This window comes from Leguminivora glycinivorella, chromosome 13 (genome assembly GCF_023078275.1).
Source record: "Leguminivora glycinivorella isolate SPB_JAAS2020 chromosome 13, LegGlyc_1.1, whole genome shotgun sequence".
Classification (NCBI taxonomy): domain Eukaryota; kingdom Metazoa; phylum Arthropoda; class Insecta; order Lepidoptera; family Tortricidae; genus Leguminivora; species Leguminivora glycinivorella.
In genome coordinates, this window is record NC_062983.1 from 9,889,007 (window position 1) to 9,909,017 (window position 20,011).

The window sequence follows — 20,011 nt, forward strand, 5'->3', positions numbered from 1 at the left end:
TGTTGTAGGTACCCAGACAACGATATATATTATATAATACACAAATACTTATATACATAGAAAACATCCATGACTCAGGAACAAATATCTGTGCTCATCATACAAATAAATGCCCTTACCGGGATTCGAACCCGGGACTGCGGCGTAGCAGGCAGGGTCACTACCGACTGCGCCAATAATAATGATAAAAAACGCGTTTTAATCGCTGTCGCCAGTCTCGTCCGCCGCGTCGCCAAAGTTCATCAGTCTCGTGACGCTAACGTCGTTACTGAACTCAATCAGCGCCCATTGACGACACAACGTAAGCCCAACTCGATTATGCGATATTATTCTCGCCTTATACGACGCAGACAGTCTTGCGATAGTTGACATAAATATGATTATGACGTCGAACAAGATTGCTGCTATGTGATTTAAAAGCAGGAGCTTTAAGATAATAAGTGAATAAGGTTAACTATATAGAGAACGGAACAGAAAACAGAAAACGGAACGGAACGGAGGAGAAAAGAATAGAACATGTAAGAGTATGATATAAGAAATTATTTTCATGTAAAAAAAATTTCAAAAAAAAAATATTATAAGACATTCTTACACAGATTGACTGAGGCCCACGGTAAGCTCAAGAAGGCTTGTGTTGTGGGTACTCAGACGATATATATAATATATAAATACTTATATACATAGAAAATATCCATGACTCAGGAACAAATATCTGTGCTCATCACACAAATAAATGCCCTTACCGGGATTCGAACCCGGGACCGCGGCGTAGCAGGCAGGGTCACTACCGACTGCGCCAGACCGGTCGGCAAAAAAAAAAGTTATCCAGATAGGCACATATATCGCAGTAATGTTCCCGGAATGGGAGCCGCTTACAAATGTAAGAAGTGCCAGACCCATTGGCTCGTTGGGTCGACGACATCCGAAAAATTGCGGGTCACAGATGGATGAGCTAGTCTCCCAGGACTGGAAGAGAGGCCTATGCTCAGCAGTGGGCGATAAAGGGCTGATATGATGATGGTAAAGCTGGGAATGTGTTGAGTTCTTGTGACGCTCAGAAGAAACGACGAAAGTTTAACAAAAATAAAACTTTGAAAAATCCCTCCGACATAGTAGACCGATTTTTATGAAACATGGCTAAGAACACTCCCGACTAACTCAGCTTTCAAACAAAAAAAACTAAGTCTAAATCGGTTCATCCGTTCTGGAGCTACAATACCACAGACAGACACACACAGAGACAGACAGAGAGACAGACAGACAGACAGACAAACAGACAGACATACACGTCAAGCTTATAACACCCCGTCGTTTTTGCGTCGGGGGTTAAAAACTAAAACAAATAACATTTTACTTAAATTATCTAGGCGTCGGTCTGTGTAGGTACTGTTGTTTTCATAAACCATTCATAAGCCTAGCGCTAACTGCACCGCTTCTTGAATATTCCACAACCCGTGCCCAGCGTAATGTCACCATATCCGCCATATTAAGTAGCTTACATTATTCAACAGAACCATGTCGTCAGATTTGTCAACAATGTCAAGTTAGACAAACTTTATCACAAAAACCAGTATGTACTGACCCACCGGCTTCGCAGAATGGCCGAACGTCATTTATAGACATGGACATCAAAGAGGTTCTTTGCAATTTGGTCGCATGACATTTGGTATGCCGTATGCCGCTGGTCAATATGCAGAACCTTGAATAATTAGTGGTCTCTAGCCACTAAATGGAGGGGCCCGTTGTTAATGTTTAACGAGGGACATTATTTTGTAGTTTGATAGGTATTAAAGGGGATTCTTGATTCCAAAATAACGAGGGTGGGTTTAAAGGTTCGTGATTTGACAACATTTTCGGCTTAACCTATGCTGATATTATTAAACGTTTCAGCGTCGTCGTTCTAGCGTCGTCAATATTGATAAAAGGTTTTGTCGTATTTGTACTCTGAAAATGGTATTTCAGGTAAATTTTGTAGAGTTTGAAATCATAAAACTACAAAGTATGTCAAGAGATTTGAAGATGTCAGCGAGGAGCTACTAAATTTAAAAACAGGGTAGATATTGGACATAAACAAACATGCAACATAGTTGTTAAAATTTTGTGTTTTGGCCGTGTGGTGACGGGTTAAGAATTTCACCACTCCCTTTCTTCCCGTGGGTGTAGTAGAAGTCGACTGTGGGATATGGTTTAATTTGTGTTATAGGCGAGAGGCTGGCAACCTGTCACTGCAATGTCACAATTTCGTTTTCTTTCAACCCCATTTTGCCAAAAGTGGCACTGAAACTTGAGTAGTTCACGTGCTCTGCCTACCCCTTTATGGGATACAGGCGTCATTGTATGTATGTTGTATGTATGTTTGTGTTTTGGACGGATTTTCCTGTTTTATCTGTAGAAACCGTAAAATTTCTGCTACCTGCCATTATACTACTCCATTTGACAAAGTTAAAACAATGAATGATAAGCTCACATATTTGTTGGCCACTGTTGCCTCGGCCAACAATTATTTCTTAATTTACTGCACTATCCTAATAAGAGAGTACGAGTATAATAAACTTGGCAATTTCCCGACAACATCACAGTGACAGCAAATAATATTAGCTGGGTGAAGTTATGCCACTAACTCTACTTACATACCCACATCCTACTTTACAGGAAATATTAAGGCATTTATTTTGTGCCAAGCAGAACCGTCCAGTCTGCGAAACATTCTTATTACGAAGTATTAACATTGTCAGCCATCGAAAATAGTGTTCTGATTGTAACTAAAATTCAAAATTTCAAAAGTGAACTCCAAAATCTCTATAACTTCATCGCTATAAACCTATTAAGGAAGGTGCCCGTAACATAAAATGATGTCAATCACTTGTACACGTCGATATAATATTTCAAAGGGACCCTCACGTGAGAGTAACTAAGTTATTGGATCCCTCATCAGGGCTAATGAAAACATACATGCTCAGAATACCTTATGAGGGTTAGTCAAAGAATGAGAGTAGTTGCTGCAGACTGGTCTTCTGAATAAATCATGGAGTATGTGGATGTAGGTATGCAGACTGTTAATAGAAGGTGATGAAATGCTGCTATTACTGCAATGCTGATGCTGGTGTCTCAAAACGCTTTTTTTTATAGTACGTCGGTGGAAAACAAGCATACGGTCCGCCAGATGGAAAGCGGTTACCGTAACCTATAGATGCCTTCAACTCAAAGAGTGTCACATGCGCGTTGCCAACCCATTAGAAACTTGTACACTCCTTTTTGCTGTGTTAAGTACATAGCAAAAAGGGGTGTACAAGTTAAGGAGGATTCGGGTTGCCGACGGCTTACAGGACAATAGACGGAACAAATTAGTTCCGTAGGTCCTTCCGTCACCTGCACACTGCACCCTCGTTGAACTCTGGCAGCCTTACTAACCGGCAGGAACACAACACTATGAGTAGGGTCTAGTGCTATTTGACTGCGGTCTTCTGTAAGGTGGAGGTACTTCCCCAGTTGGGCTCTGCTCTAGATTCAAGCGAGATGATATCCGCTGTGCTGTGCCCTACCATACAAAGCGGAATATCATTCGCTATGCCCTACCTCCTCTAAAAATTATATTAAATGTCAAACAACTAGAATTTTCTCAAGAGAGAAGATTCGTGATTGTGTGTGTTGACGTATTCGCACATGTAGCTGTAGCGATCTGACATCCTTTGATAATTTCATTGTTTCTCCGATAAAAAAACAAAAATTGCACATTTGTACAATTTTATTGTTCTACCCCTCTATCTACTCTCTTCTCTTTTAGTTACGAAAAGCGCAAAATCCCGAATGATTTTATTCATTTGGTTGTGCGTGCGTATGTGATTCTGTTTGTTCTGTTTAAAATGGTTGTAGATTTATCACTCATTTACTATATTTCTTTGATAAAGTAAATAAAATAAGTTTTACTTTTAGTATATTATAGTTTACTTAGTTACAAATTTAGGTTGCTCTCCAGATGCTAGAAGGCATTAGTTACGTTCTAGTATTCCATCTGTAAGGCAACTCATGTCATGATTTAAAAGTTTTAAAACCTTTGTTTTTATTAGATTAAATTGATAAAACAATAATGTTGTCCTCGTCCATATTGCTGTAAATCCTCAAATATGAAATAAGTTCAGAAGGAAAACACTGTATTTGGGGTAGTTTTATTTAGTTTTTGTCTAAAATATGTAGTTTTTATTACTGATTGATGTGTCAAATACTATTAAATAATAATGCTAAATATATTTACTTTAATGTTAACTACTATCACAAAACTGGCACTAAAACCTCGTTTGTATCGTTTGTTGTTGTTCGAAATACTTAGCAAGACCGATTTTGACACAAAATGGGCTTTCCTGTAAAATTACTAAAATGAAAATTGCAGTGTTATATGCCTTTTAGGTACGGAGTTATTGTCTTAAACGTCGATTAATAATAAATTATAATTTAAAATTGTATTATTTCATCAGAAATCCACCAGAAAACAAAACGAAAAAAAATTGTCCAATTCCGGAACTAGTTCCGGAATTCCGGAATTGAAGTCCAATCTCGAAAACCAGTTCCGGAATTGAAAATCGTCCGATATTGCAAGCCCTAGTCATGATAGACAGTTAAGGCTCAGGTGATATTTTTTCTTCTTCTTGTGAGTTTTTGTAAGAAAACAGAATATATATTATGTGACGCCCCACTCCCATGGGGAAAGGTTGGTAACTTATCATCATCATCATCATCAGCCCGTTGCAGTCCACTGCTGGACATAGGCCTCCCCTAAGGTACGCCACAGAGCCCGGTCTGGCTGCTTTATGCATCCAGTTTCCGCCAGCCCCCTATGCAAATCATCCCGCCGTCTAGCCAGAGGGCGTCCCACACTACGTTCACCAAGACGCGGTCTCCACTCCAGAACACGCTTGCTCCAGCGGTTATCGGTTTAATTATGTGGCCAGCCCATTGCCACTTCAAACTACTGACTTTCATTAATAATATATATTTCAGTGATTCACTTTTGAGTGCTTGTGGTAGTTGGTGAGTTCTAAGATATTTTCATTTTTGCTATTTAGTATCTGAAAATGAATATCAAATCGATAATTAAGGCTAAGTTCCACTTAAGCAAAGCAGTGAGTTAAGCAAATCTAAAGTATTTGATCGCAAGACATTCCACTTTCTCTTACTTACATTTTATTCTAATTTTATATAATAACACAGATAATACATTGAGAGATGCTAAAGAAAACAGTATGACTACGTACAAATCTTTTCCTTACAAATGGGAAAAATCTCACCCCTTACGAATGGTACAATAAGTAATGGGGAGTGAGGGTGTAATTTCGAGAATTTTCCCCTTCATTGTAAGATGATTTTGCTTCAAGGGGACGATCGTGACTGGTAAGTGTTTATGAGCTAGGATGGCGATGGATATGGCATATGTCATAATTTTAGTCAGTGATACCATTTGATACAAAGTGTTTATTCTTTTCTTTATTTTTTTCTTACCCGTACTGTTATTCGTGACTTACAAGGTCGTGCATAGAACTTTAAAACCCTACATAAAAGATGTCAGGACAAGTCTATCTAGTCTATACTCTGAAAACATTTAGTAGCAGTAGCACGATATAGCTGTTACAGTTCAGTAAATACATTGCTACCAACTTAACAAACCAATCACTTCATCGTAGAAAATTAAAATATTGTATGAAATAGGTACATTGTTCCCAACCTTAGAATGTCAGATAAAGCCTGGCATTCGCAGAGTCGAGACTCATTCGTTTTCTGGTGGTTTTCTGCTGCGATCATTGGTGACGCGTCGAATCCAGTCGAATCGCATTCAAATGTATGAGAACTCGATTCAACTCGGTTTGATTCGTCTTAGTGGCCAGGCTTCAAAGAACCATACCATAGACAGTTTTATTTTCATGTTTGCACTCAAACTGCATATTCGAAATGGTAGGTGGTCCACTAGATAACTAAGATGACTGAAAGTAGGTAATTGTTGAATTTATAAGTTTCTTTCAAAGTAAGTGCTTGGTCGTAGAAAAAGTATAAATTAATAATAAAATATATCTGCGCAATAAGATTCTTATCTAATCGAGAAGAAATTTAACAGAGACATAATTATGCTAAAATATGAAAAAAAAAATACTTTCAATTTATCTCAGGGAAAATCAGTTAGACAACTTACACGATGACATGACCACACCTCGGACACCGGCGATCAAATATATGAAAGAGGCGCGTTCCTAGCACACATTCTAAGCTCGTGTAGGTGAACGCGTATATGCTTGTATGAGTGACATATGACAGGTCGACTGTTCGCGTTTTTGACAGGCAGTAACTGTGAGGTAACCGAGAGGGGGTGGGCGGCACTTTCAGCGGGGAGCGGGAGTGGCCATACTGTACGATAGTACTCTTTATTATACTGTGACATGACCGTCACATGGTTTTTTGTTGGATTGCGTTAAACTTGATGTCATTCCTAGATGTCGGTACGGTAACATTCTTGGTTTTATTCCATCTAAAAATGTTAAAGTAGATCAAGTAATCGCATTTTGTGTTGTTTTACGTACTACGCCTATACTGCCCTCCTAAGCTGAAAAGCGCTATCTCAAATGAAAATCCATAGCTAACTTATATCCCATTTTCAAAATCATTTGGTTTTGAGATAGTATATAACTACTTTGATCAACTCATACCGCTAGATGGCGCTGCTAAAATCGTTGCCGCTTCATTGTATGGGAAACGTCACAATCTGCACGTATTGTTTATTATTTGATGCTAGTATCGATTAGTTGGTCATAGCGGGTACGCGTGCTTCCTTTCGCTATGTCACGTTGGTGACCGGCCACATCAGAACGTCGCGTGTCTCGGGCCGGTACCTTGGGGCGACGATAAAACACTAAAATTTGTTACGTTATACCGTAACCATGAATGCCTATGGAATCCGCGTTGACGCAATATAAAAACAAAATGAAGCATTCATTCAGCAAAATGATTATCTCTTTTGAGCGCGGCTTCGCTCCCGTTAGAAAGAGACAAAAAGTAGCCTATGTCACTCTCCATCCCTTCAACTATCTCCACTTAAAAAATCACGTCAATTCGTCGCTCCGTTTGGCCGTGAAAGACGGACAAAGAAACAGACACACACACTTTCCCATTTAAAATATTAGTATGGATGTTACAGCTTAAGAGCGTATTCAATATTGTAGTTTGACTTGGACAGAGTAAAAAAAAGCAAAAAAAGAACTATGAGGTTTGGTCGTCTCAGTATCTCTATAGAATGAGAGTTGATTTTTAAAAATGACTTTTTACAATCAGAATATATACCTACTACCTACACATATGTAAGTATGTTCTTCAACGGACCATTAAATTTGCTCAAATTTTAGCAAAATACCTTTTCCAAATTTCGCAGCTGAATGTCCCTCCACACGTTAAGGGGTAGGTTTAATAATACGGAAGGCTAAACTGATTTATTGTCGTCAAATTCGGAGGAAACGTTCGCACTCATAGACAATGAAAAAATATAGACGGAGGTTTTTAAGCAGGATCTAAATAACCTTATGTCATTATGTACACCCCAGTGGCGGGGCGTAAAAATGTTCGTTGGTAAAGCCGGAGGAGTTTATGGAATCTGTTTTGTATGGACTTCTACAGATACTAGAGAATTTTAGGGAACGCGTTGGGAATCGAGTTGTAGTATCGACGCTCCGCCACTGGACACCCTCATGATGAAAGTATAGACTTTAGCTAGCTCTATTCGTATTTACATGTTTAATATTTATACTGACAGACATAACTAGTCTGTTCGATCTTTATTCCGTACCGATATCGTTTGTAACAAGTTTTTCGACTTGTTGCTAATCTTTGAATCAGCCAACTACTAAACAAATGAGTTTTTTTTATCCAACACAAGAGCACCACTTTTCTCGATTAAAATGACAAGTAGCTTGTTGTTTAAACCCAGCTCACGTAGCCGATGCTCAGCTCCAGGGTTGTATTTTCTCTCAGCTAACTTCATGATAATTACATGAATATTTAGTGACCAGCCAACTAATCAGCACAGTATAATAAAGAGTACTACCGTACAGTGTGGCCACTCCTGTTCCCCGCTGAAAGTGACACCCACCCCCTCTCGGTTACCTTACAGTTACCGCCTGTCAAAAACGCTAACAGTGAGTCATATCATACAAGGAATCCGCAATGGAAAAGTGGTGCCATGATGACGTCTCATAGCCGTCGTCTGAAGGGTTTCTACAATCTATGTTCGCACCTCTATAAAATAATGGCCGACATTGTTCTCTCCATAAACGTAATGCTATTAGGGAATGTGTATTCATGTGTTTGGAATTGAGACTTATGGGGATAGAAATAGAAGTGGTTGCTGCTTGGAAGATTTTAGGGTTATTAGATGAATTGACATTTATAAAGAAGGGGTATTTTCGTAAGTTACTTATTGACTTATATAATGAATATATTATATACATTTATATATTTTATATATTTTGAGCTTTGTTTTAACGGGTGGTGAGAGGGTAAGAAAGAATTTATAATTCCTTTCTACGACGTCATGATTATGATTTATGATATGATTTATTGTATAACTGTGTATAAGTACAAGTTAAGAACCAACAATTTATCCATCACCGATCATAGGAGACAACTGTTCCCACAGTACGTATGGGTATGGGTTCAATTTTGGTATGAGCGATGAACTAACAAACTGTCGTTTCAATATCACAAAATCCTTTGAACCCCTTATTTGTTAAAAATATTGAACCCCTGGAACGCCGATGTAAAAAATTTGCTACTGAATTAATTTACCTTTGATTTGTTAATTAAAGTCCAATATGCCCGTGACGGATACGGGACAAGGCATTCGAAGGGTTAATATCAATTGCCCGCCACATCCTATCTCCTTCATTCCTATATTATCCTGGTATGTGATGGCTGTGTATTTTTAAAAAGTAGCTTATTCCAATACATAATCAGTCAAAGTCGTTAAACCTAATAAAAATTCTGGCAGAAACTCAATAGAGAAAACCCAAAGAGCTGGAATTAAGGGCTGTCAGTTGTTTAATACTACTAGTATTAACTCGACGAAAATTGCCTAAAACAACTTGACATTTAGCGGAGCGAAGTTTATTTCTGTTTTACGTTCGTTGTCTTCAAACTGGAGGTTTTGCCAATTAATTATGGTAGAAAAGTCAGGAGTTTCAGCCTTTGTTTAATTTGTAGGAGGTATTTTTGACTTAATTAAGGTGTTATTCGTCTTATAAGAAAGTTGTGTGTAGAAAATGTAGTAAATTGCTTGGTCTGTAGGGCTAAGATGGACGGATGTCTACCATTTGTCATCATGCCTGTCACGTTCTAAGAAGTATGTACAGTCACCGGCATACATATGTGATGATTTCTGTACCTTGTCACATTAACGTCTTGTTTGAAATATCATTTTTTTTTTCATTATTATTATTATAAATGGGCTTAATCTTGGGCACAGACTAAGCCGAAGGCAAAGACGTGGTCTACGATGGAGTGAGCTCGCCTAGAAGATGCTTGTTCACTCTTGATTTGAAGGTTGCCGGGTTATATGAGCTCGGAAATATAGCCGCCGGCAAGAAATTCCACTCCTTGTCAGTGCGCATAAGAAAAGACGATGCAAAGCGCTTCGTGCGAATTCGCGGAGTATCAAGTAAGGATGGAAACCGGCCGTGCGTCTAAAAGTCCGATGGTAGAATGGGGAGTCATATAAAATTGTCGAACGATTTAACGCTTTAAAGGTACAAAAATCATCACTTATTTATGCCGGTGACTGTAAGTGCAAAAGTGACACATGATATGACAAGTGACAAAAACACGACGATGATACGGCCAATGGGATTTTAAAAAAAGCACGTTTTTTTAATCAAAGAAATGTGACCTGTACTGTAACATTGACAGAACACGGACACATTATCAGAAAGATATCGAATAAAATTAAAATTTTAGAAAATATTAAACACTTACAAATCCTGTTTCAGCAGTTAAAGCAGTCTGAAACAAAAGATAGCCATTTATTAGGTACACAATATTCTGAGCATTGCTATTTGTATACTTATATGATTGTTTATTTACATATCTAAATATGTAAAGAAGAAACGGTCTCCTGACCTGACCTGACATATCAACGCACAGCCGAAACCGCTGATCATAGAGATTCCAAATTTTAAGGTGTAAAGGAGCACTAAGAAAGGATTTTTCAAATTCACCTCCTAAGGGAGTAAAAGGGGTCCAAAGTTTATATGTGAAGACCAGATTATTTTATTGTTTATCATATATGACTATAGTACGCGGGCGAAGCCGCAGGCAAAAGCTAGTTATCAATAAGGGACACACCATTTCACAAACTACTTAAATTTATACTTTTACTAAATGTCCATTCTCTGTACGCGGCCAATCGAAATACCCGGCCATGATTCACGCCGCTCGCATTTTCGAAACATGACAGGCCTTGATCGCCTCAACAGATCCGAAATGCTCCATAAAGCTGGCAACTTCAACTTCACAATGAAATTACTTGATAGCTTCGCTGGGCCTTTTTGAGAAGTTTCAAGAGTTTGGAGTTTGAATCTGGTTGGGAATGGCCGCTTTTGTGACGGCTACGTTTAGCAACGATAGTGTTTTTAGCGTGAAATTTTCAGACAGTATAATCGTGTTTGTCATGTTATATACACAATCAAGGGATTTTATCAAATCGCTAAACAAATCTAGTGAAATGACAAAACGTGCCATGTCTATTGGCCGATTTTGTGATTTCACTAAACAGGTCAAATGACTGAAGTTTTCTAGAGAAATGATGAAATGGATTCGCCATTTTGACATCCTGCGTGATTTGATCATATCCCTTAGAGATTTGATCAAATCTCTGTTTTGGCCATTTCCCTGCGACAGATACAACTGCACGTAATATTGGACAATTGTACAATACACGTACAAAGAGGTAATTCGCAACTAGTGTCGATTCTAAACACTATCTTCGTTCGTGCTATAATTTGTCGTTCCTTTAGTATTCACTCTTCTCCACACTTGTATCGTAATATACTATTCTCTATAAGTAACGCGTGTAAGTTATTCTATCCATAGCCACCTGTATGCTCTCCTTGTTAGTCCAACAGATGTAGAGCAGGCATTGTTGCTCAATGTATTCACTGCCTTAAACGGAGTCCCGTTTGAGAGAGTTACTGCAATGGTCATGTCATAGAGAATATAGACCTTAGAGTGCTCACTTTGTACATGAGTTTTATATATGCATACGTATACTCATCCTCGTATTTCTATAAGGAGTAGGCAGATCTCATGAAACTGCACAAGTTTTAGTGTCATTCTTAGAAATTAAGGGGATGAAAGAAAAATTGTCACAAGTGCAGTGACAGGTTGCCAGCCTTTTTTTCTTTCTCTCAGCCGTTTTCTATGTATATAAATATCTGTATATTAAAATATATCGTTGTTTGAGTACCTGCAACAAAAACCATCTTGAGCTTACCTACCGTGGGGCTCAGTCAATCTGATGTGTAAGAATGTCCTATAATATTTATTTATTATTTATTTATTTATTATGTACTCGTACCCAAGTCGATACATAGGCACATATTTGACGTATTGCAATACACACTCTTTCCATAGCACAGACCAACCCCTATAGACATCCATTACAAGACGACTCGCGGTCACCAGCCTTACTTGTATTTGCCATGATATAAGCGCGGGCGCTCGCCGTGCCCGATCAGTAACGACCAAGTAACCGACCCGAAAGCAGCTCGTGTTTTTCGCAATAAAAAAATTGAAAAAGGGTATTTTGATGCCTTAAAGATGTCCACCTGTAGTGTGGAAAGGTAACAAGAAGTTCAAATTTAAAAACGGACGGTATTACATTCCACAAATAAGTCATATTTATAATTTATTCAGAGCCGGCATAGGTCAACTTACACTGGCCACTTACGCGACAGTAGAGGGACAGTCATACTTCTGTCCCTTTTCATCTGGCGCGACTGCCTGCCGTCCTTGAAACGACCAATCGCAGCGCGCTAAACACATTCCCCTCCCGCTCCTCGCGCCCCAAGCACTGGTGATTTGTAGCACGCACAAAATTTACAATATTGGCACTCTATAGGAGGTTCTCTGTGTTCCATAGTGAGCACTCTAATATTATTATTAGTCTATGACCATGCTAAGGACAGATTTAAATAATAATATGCGGTGTAAATAGGCCTTTGGAGTTGTGTGTAGTATTTCGTTTTTATGGCTTTCAGGAAAACTATTCTTTAAAATGTGGATGTTTATTCAAATCTGAAGCAGAGGAAATCATATTTATTGTTAGATTGAAAGGATAAAAACGCATGTTTGTCCGTTCCGAAAATAAACAAAACATGTGACACCCCTTGAGTTACAGGCGTTTATAGGTTATGGTGACCGCTTTCCATCAGGCGGACCATATGCTTGTTTGCCACCGACGTAGTATTAAAAATAACATACGTATGATAATAATCTTCAGGCAGACATTTTTGTGGATACTTAAGAAATTGCATAACAAATATAACGATACAATTTGTGTAACTTTCAGTTTACTATTTTTTAAGTAGCTATAATCTATCTATTGCAATAAGTTCTTACAAACGTGTATTTTTAACCCCCGACGCAAAAACGACGGGGTGTTATAAGTTTGACTTGTCTGTCTGTCTGTTTGTCTGTCTGTCTGTTTGTCTGTCTGTGTGTGTGTCTGTCTGTGGCATCGTAGCTCCCGAACGGATGAACCAATTTAGATTTAGTTTTTTTTTGTCTGAAAGCTGAGTTAGTCGGGAGTATCTTTAGCCATGTTTCATGAAAATCGGTCTACTATGTCGCGTTCGGCGGTATTTGTAGTATGAATAATGTTGTTTTTATCAGATCATTTTGTTATATAGATAAAAGGCGAATTTCTCATTCTTTTTTAAGCAAATAAAAGGGTCTTTACGAGTAAAGTTGGTGTGGGGAAAAATACTTAAGACCCATTCTCACCATTCATGCCAATTGACTGAGTAAATTACAATTAATTCCTACGTCATTCCGGATCCGGACAGGCAATCCGTACAATAAATTCCCTTTTCTTTTTTAAATAATCCTCGTGTCAAAGTAAAAAGGCAGCGATTCCATTAATCACACTGACATAGGTACAAATAACGTAGTAGTAGTTGGACGTGGAATTTTCGGTCGGCATTCGTCGTGTGAAATTCCGCGATAGCTCGGGAGCTGAAGGTGGAAATAATTTATTATTTATAAGTATGGAAAAAAACGAAAAATTTATTTAATAAATTATATTTAATTTGGTTTTTTAAATAGTCCCATTGTAAACTGCATCAGATGTTATAATAAAATTACCTAGTGCTCAAGTCCAAAAGTGTCCGAGTCAAAATTAAGTTTTTAAGTTTTAGTTAATTAAGTAGGTAATCTACGGCTAGCCCTGAGAGTTCCTAAAAATCTGTAATTATAGATTTAGTGCATATTACTCCCTAGGATTTCATGCACCGTTATAATGATCCTAAAATAGTCGTATCCAAAATAACCTATCAAACTTGTGCATGTTATGAGCATTAAACAGTTAGAACAGTTATTGTGTGAAAATTTGTTACTAGTGATACTTCTTTGATGAAAAATATTAATATAGGTAAAACGACTTCCTAAATAGTGAGTCCCGGTAATACTTCTTTAGCTTCAGTCTTTGACAAATATTTACTGTATGTTTTGGCAGCGGTTGAGGAATTTCACTTCCTGCATTTGACATCATATATTTGAATCCACCTCCCAGTCTACAATTTCGTTCGATTAAATTCGAAAACATTTCGCCTCGCGCCCGCAAGTCAATTACTGTAAAATGGAAAACAATTACACGACTGCTCGTTTTGTTGCGGTTGCTTAAATAAAACAAATGACCCGATTAACTGCCTTTTTGTTTTTATAGTCCTGAGTATGTCTGTGTAAAGTAGGTGTAATAGCATCTCAAGTAGTCTGAGAGCCTATGGCGGCTATGGCTAGAAAATGTTTTTTTTTATCTGATATAAATGTAGATAATGGATGGAAATCCAACGATGGGAACGTTGTCCACAAAATGACAAGTTTATCAATTTTATCAAAGTTTTCATACATAACTCTACATATAATTATACACCTTAGGTACTTACGTATATGAATATTTATAATAGATGAAACATCTGTGCAAACTTAAAAAGGAAAAAATAGGTATGTGGCAACTATTAATGATGATACGTGCAAAGTACATAAATAATATGCTATTTTTGAATCGGAATATGGGAAAACAGTTTATTCACAAAGTATACGGAAGTCACAGGTAAATTATATTCTGTTTGCACAGATTATGAATTTGACCTCTGTTGTGGATCTTTGACGAATTTTACCATCATATCATCGTATCCAAAAAAACGTACAATACCCCTTTTGTACCTATAAAGTCTCCAAATCCCAGCCGTGCTGCCAACTTCACTTCAGTCCAAGAACTCCAACGGCGTAATGCAAAGCTCTTTTCGATCGATATATCTCCAGGGGTCAGTTAATCTTCCTCCATATTGTATGCGATTGGCGCAGCTGATTTTTCACTGCATTTGCATGGATATATTTATCCAGCAAAGGAATGGACTTCACGAGCACCGGGTGTTGTAGTTCAGTGTGAAAGTTGTTTAGTTTATTTTATTCTACTTTGCTGTCTTGGGAGGAATTTGTCTTGTAACAAAATTGGTTGTGGCATTACCAGAAAGACATTACCTACTACCACACCTCGGACAATGGCGATCAAAGGCGCGTTCCTACGCACAAAGTCTAAGCTCGTGTATGTAAACGCGTACCATGCTTGTATGAGTGAGATATGACAGGTCGACTGGTCGCGATTTTGATAGGTCGACTGGTCGCGTTTTTGACAGGCGATAACTGTGAGGTAACCGAGAGCGGGTGGGCGGCACTTTCAGCGGAGAGCGGGAGTGGCCTACTCATAACAAAATATTGTCGTTTTATGACACTGCTGTCAGGTTTTTGATATCACAATATCTCTATAAAAATAGGTACAAACAAACTTCCTTACTTCAACAGAAGCTGATTTCATCATGAAATCTGGCACGTAATATAAAGTTAATGATACTCGTATAATTCCGGCTTCTTTATTACGCCCACATGTGTGGGTTACATTCAATTTACACCCCACAGAGAGTCTCATACAATAACCCTAGTATAGGACACTGACACAGCTGAGAAATTTTACGCGGTGGAATTTTGTAATCTGCAAGACTGTAGGGATATTCAATTGAGGTTTTTTAATGCTGTGGTTGGTATCTTTCTCAGGATTGTTACACTCGAGTTTTAAAATGTTTAATAATCATAACCCGAGGATTTTAAGGGCTCACGCGACGCTTTTAAATTATGCCGTTTAAAGGACACTTTTAAGAGTGAAATTGTTGAGGAATGTTTAGGGGTTCGGAAGAAATTTTATGAAAACAATGTTGCTAAAAAGTTTAAAGTGTCGTGATAAATTTTCGGTTTTAGTAGGAATCTGAAATAAATTTCATGCCTTATTTTTTGAAATTAGGTATATTTTAGGTCATATAGAAATAAATTCTAATTTGTGACTATGTGTATAAATAGAGACTGTTTAATAAAGAAAGTGGTATGTTTAGTTTTGAGGATAAGCAATTTTAAATATGGTAATGTTATCACGGAAAAGGGACTTAAATACATTTTTGTTACATATATCTTGTCAGGTTTCTTCAATGGGCCATAACATGTACTGAAAAACATTGTACAATACACGTGCGCTGGTGGCCTAGCGGTACGAGCGTGCGAATTTAAATCCGAAGGTCGCGGGTTCCAACCCCGGCTATAAGAACCAATGAGTTTTTCGGAACTTATGTGCGAAATGTCATTTGACATTTGCCAGTCGCTTTTCGGTGAAGGAAAACATTGTGAGGAAACCGGACTGATTCCAATAAGGCCTAGTTACCCTTTGGGTCGGAAGGTCAGATGGCAGTCGCTTTCGTGAAACTACTGCCTTTTTTTTTTTTTAGGGGGGGAAAAATGCAATTTCGCATACCACTTGGGTGCGGGGACGGACCCAAGTGGTTATGTGGGACTCCTTGTTAAGGGCTAATGAGGCCTCAAGTCTACCCACTAAACGACCCCCCCATCTGCCGCCATTGTGCTGTAGCGGTGGGCTGCAGGAACACTTGCGCTTTTCGTCTACAGTACCACCAGCACCAGTCCGCAGTGCAGAGCACCACCTCCGGAGGCCCTTCATGACCTCGTTTTATGTAGAACCGTACTCGGTACGGTTGACCTCTCAGGGACCGCGTGTGCAATGGATGGCAGGCGTCCCCGTGCCTGTCATCCTGCGATCAACCTACGGAGGCAGGCGGCGGTCGTGTGCGACCCGTCTGCGTCGAGCACGCTTGCGGCGCCGTTGGTCGGCCATTGGGGCAATCTCTCTAGCGCGTTCCGCCATTTCCTTTTGCTGTATGACGTCTTCGCAAAAGGTCTGTATTGTATGCCACGATCTTTCACTGTCTACCATGGATTTGACCACGGCAGGCAGCGATAGATCCGGCCCCACTATGGCAATTACGTCAGCACGCTCTGGTCCCCACACTGGGCACTCCTCCAGCGTGTGCTGTGCGGTATCAACTGCCGCGCCGCATTCGTGGCATTCCTCCGTTGGCTCTCTGCCAGCAATCTTGTGAAGATAGCTCCCGAAGCAACCGTGCCCCGAGAGAATCTGCACAAGCCGGAAAGTGAGAGCGCCATGTGGTCGTTCTAGCCATAGGGACATGACTGGACGAATCGCCTCAATTGTCCGGACGCCCGCACTTGGTCGTTCGAGCCGGTCCACCCACTCATTTAATGCCTCACGAGAGAGTTCATTATGTTTGGCTTCGATCTCACGTGGCGCTGGCCAGAAATCCCGAGCCCGCGCCTCCTCACGCCAAAAGAAAACGGACGCAAGGGCTCTCGCGTCCAAGTCCCATGGCAGGGATCCAGCCAGCACGCATGCAGCCTCTCCGGATATTGTCCTATAGCCCCGCACAGATCTTATTGCCATCACCCGTTGCGCTTGACGCAGTTGGGTGACGTTCTTGCTACTAAGACCACCAGCCCACACTGGAGCTCCGTACAGGGCTATGGAACGCACAACTCCTGTGTGTGAAACTACTGCCTACGCCAACTCTTGGGATTAGTTGTCACAGCGGACTCCAGGCTCCTATGAGCCGTGACAAATGCCGGGATAACGCAAGGACGATGATGAAGGCACGTGCGAAGGGGGAATTCATATCATAGCTCGTGTCCATTTTAAACACACTCTTCGATCGTTTATAGTGAGTAACGAGAAACATGACATAAAACACATTTATATTACAATATTATGTAAAATGTAAACCGGCGCAGGAGCAGCCCTAACCGTCCGTAACCAGTTCCGATCCCACCCAGGTCATAAAGAATGCAAAAAGCCGCCGTCTAGTGGAATTATCTCGAATGAAGACATTATCGTGCGCGGGCGCATAGCTTAGGGATCCGCCGGTGGCTAATATTGTAGTTTAAAATTGAATTGAGATGATTTTATTTATTTAAGGAGATCTAACAGGCAATTAAGTACTTATTTTTAAATCGGGACTTAATCACGTATGACTACATATTAAACTGACCTCCAACGTGTCAGGGACGGCGTTGTCCCCTTACCGTAGTAGTCCCCTTGCGTAGTCGTGACCAATAATAGAATTACGTATCGACTTATAAAATGTGAAGACATCTTGCTTTTTTAAATGTGGCTGTTCGTAAGAGACGTGAGACGAGTCCTTATGCTTCATGTGGTTAAAGACATCAGAAAAGGGTTCTTATTTGTTCCATTTGAAAGGGCCACACAAGCTGAACGTAAAGCATAAGACCTGGCAGTTTAGCACAACATCCGCTCTTGCGCGCGAGTCTTTACTTGAAGTCGGGCTAAATGTATGGACTTGCGCGCGAGAACGCAATCTGTGTTCTTTAAGGAACACCTGGGTACGTATACAAATGTACAAACGCTCACGATAATAACTATTCTGTTTCGTAGGTATCTTTTTTTTTATACTACGCCGGTGGCAAACAAGCATACGGTCCGCCTGATGAAAAGTGGTCACCGTAACCTATGGACGCCTACAACTCAAAGTGTCACATGCGCGTTGCCAACCCATTAGAAACTTGTACACTCCCTTTTGCTGTGTTAAGTACACAGCAAAAAGGAGTGTACAAGTTCTAAGGACGGTTCGGGTTCTCTATCGCTCTTGCGTATTGGCGCGACCGAGCTAGACTGAATTTTTGTCGGCGTCTGGCGTCGACGATTGCCATTCGGCTACGTCTACTGGTAGGGCAAGATTATTGTTTCACCCGGGGCAATAAATAGTATGAGGATTCCCTACAATTTTAGTAGTGTCCCAGTGTGTCTTACCCCAGCATACTATTGTCCCGGATCTGTAACTTCACATTTTTGACACATTTGTTTTGAAATATGTTGCGATGTGGCTAAGTATCGTTTGCTAAATCTAACGATTAATTTCGAATTGGTTGAATCGATTAGGCCCTATGTACAAGGAGGCGCTGAACTGAACAAATATACGATTTCTATCAACTTACTGAAATGTCATTTGAATCGAAATGACAGACTCCGCCACAGCAGTAGTAAAAATGAATGATAAATGACATAATAAGTAAATCCTGCGTGATAAATTAATATCGTAAAATACTCACTAACGAAGATCAGCAAAAATTTAACATGTGTTAGATTATGTTTAAAGTAAGCGAAATATTGTTTTTAAGCACTTGATTTTTTTAAATATTATTACAGGATTTTATTTAAAGTTTCATTGGGTTGCGCGAGTTTACGTTTTGTGGACGCTGTCATGTGTCAAAAAGAGGTTCTTACAGTTTTGGGACAGTTTAAGATTTTCACGATAACTGTTTGCCCTCAGCGGACTATCCACTAGTTTTCAAACGCCACAAAAACAGCAGAACCCACTAAAAATGCATTAACTTGTGCACGTTCGCGAGGCCAAAGTTGAATATTGTTTTTAAGCACTTAATTTTTTTAAATATTATTACAGGATTTTATTTAAAGTTTCATTGGGTTGCGCGAGTTTACGTTTTGTGGACGCTGTCATGTGTCAAAAAGAGGTTCTTACAGTTTTGGGACAGTTTAAGATTTTCACGATAACTGTTTGCCCCCAGCGGACTATCCACTAGTTTTCAAACGCCACAAAAACAGCAGAACCCACTAAAAATGCATTAACTTGTGCACGTTCGCGAGGCCAAAGTTGAATGACGGTCATGATCGAGTTGCGCGAAATGGAGCGTGCCTCCCGCTCCCACGGTTGCACGCTTACAACCACTCTTAATAATTCCAGATAAATTCACCAATTTCGCTAGCCTGGACCTAACTAGAAAATACAGATATAGCGCGAAAAGATTTTTATTATTAATTGAAATAGATATCATACACGAAAGAAATACGATAAGGCCCACTGGTGGCCGAGCCGGGAATCGAACCCGGGGTCTTCAGCTTTCACGGCTAACGTCCTTACCACTAGGCCACCAGCCTGCCGTGGTACCCGACGAAATTTCTCTAGTGTAGGTATGTATGTTAAAGGAGCTCTGATTAAAGGCTAGGCGCCTTTTGACCAACTCCTAAGGGCGAGCAATTCGTGCTTGCACCTCATATATGAATCCTTTAGAGGATTACGGTATAGCGAGAGATATTATGGTGCTGCCATCTGCCATTATACAACTAGAGAACAAATCAAATTATTTTATTGAATATTTTTTGATTTGTTCTTTTTCAAGTAGTCACATTACTATATTTAAATTATAAATTTCGAGTCCAATGCGCGCAGCGGTGCAGACGCATTGATGGTTTAATTAAATTATAATTGCGAAATCAGCGCGCGCGCTTTGCCGCGACCGGTAATTGACACGATGGCAGATT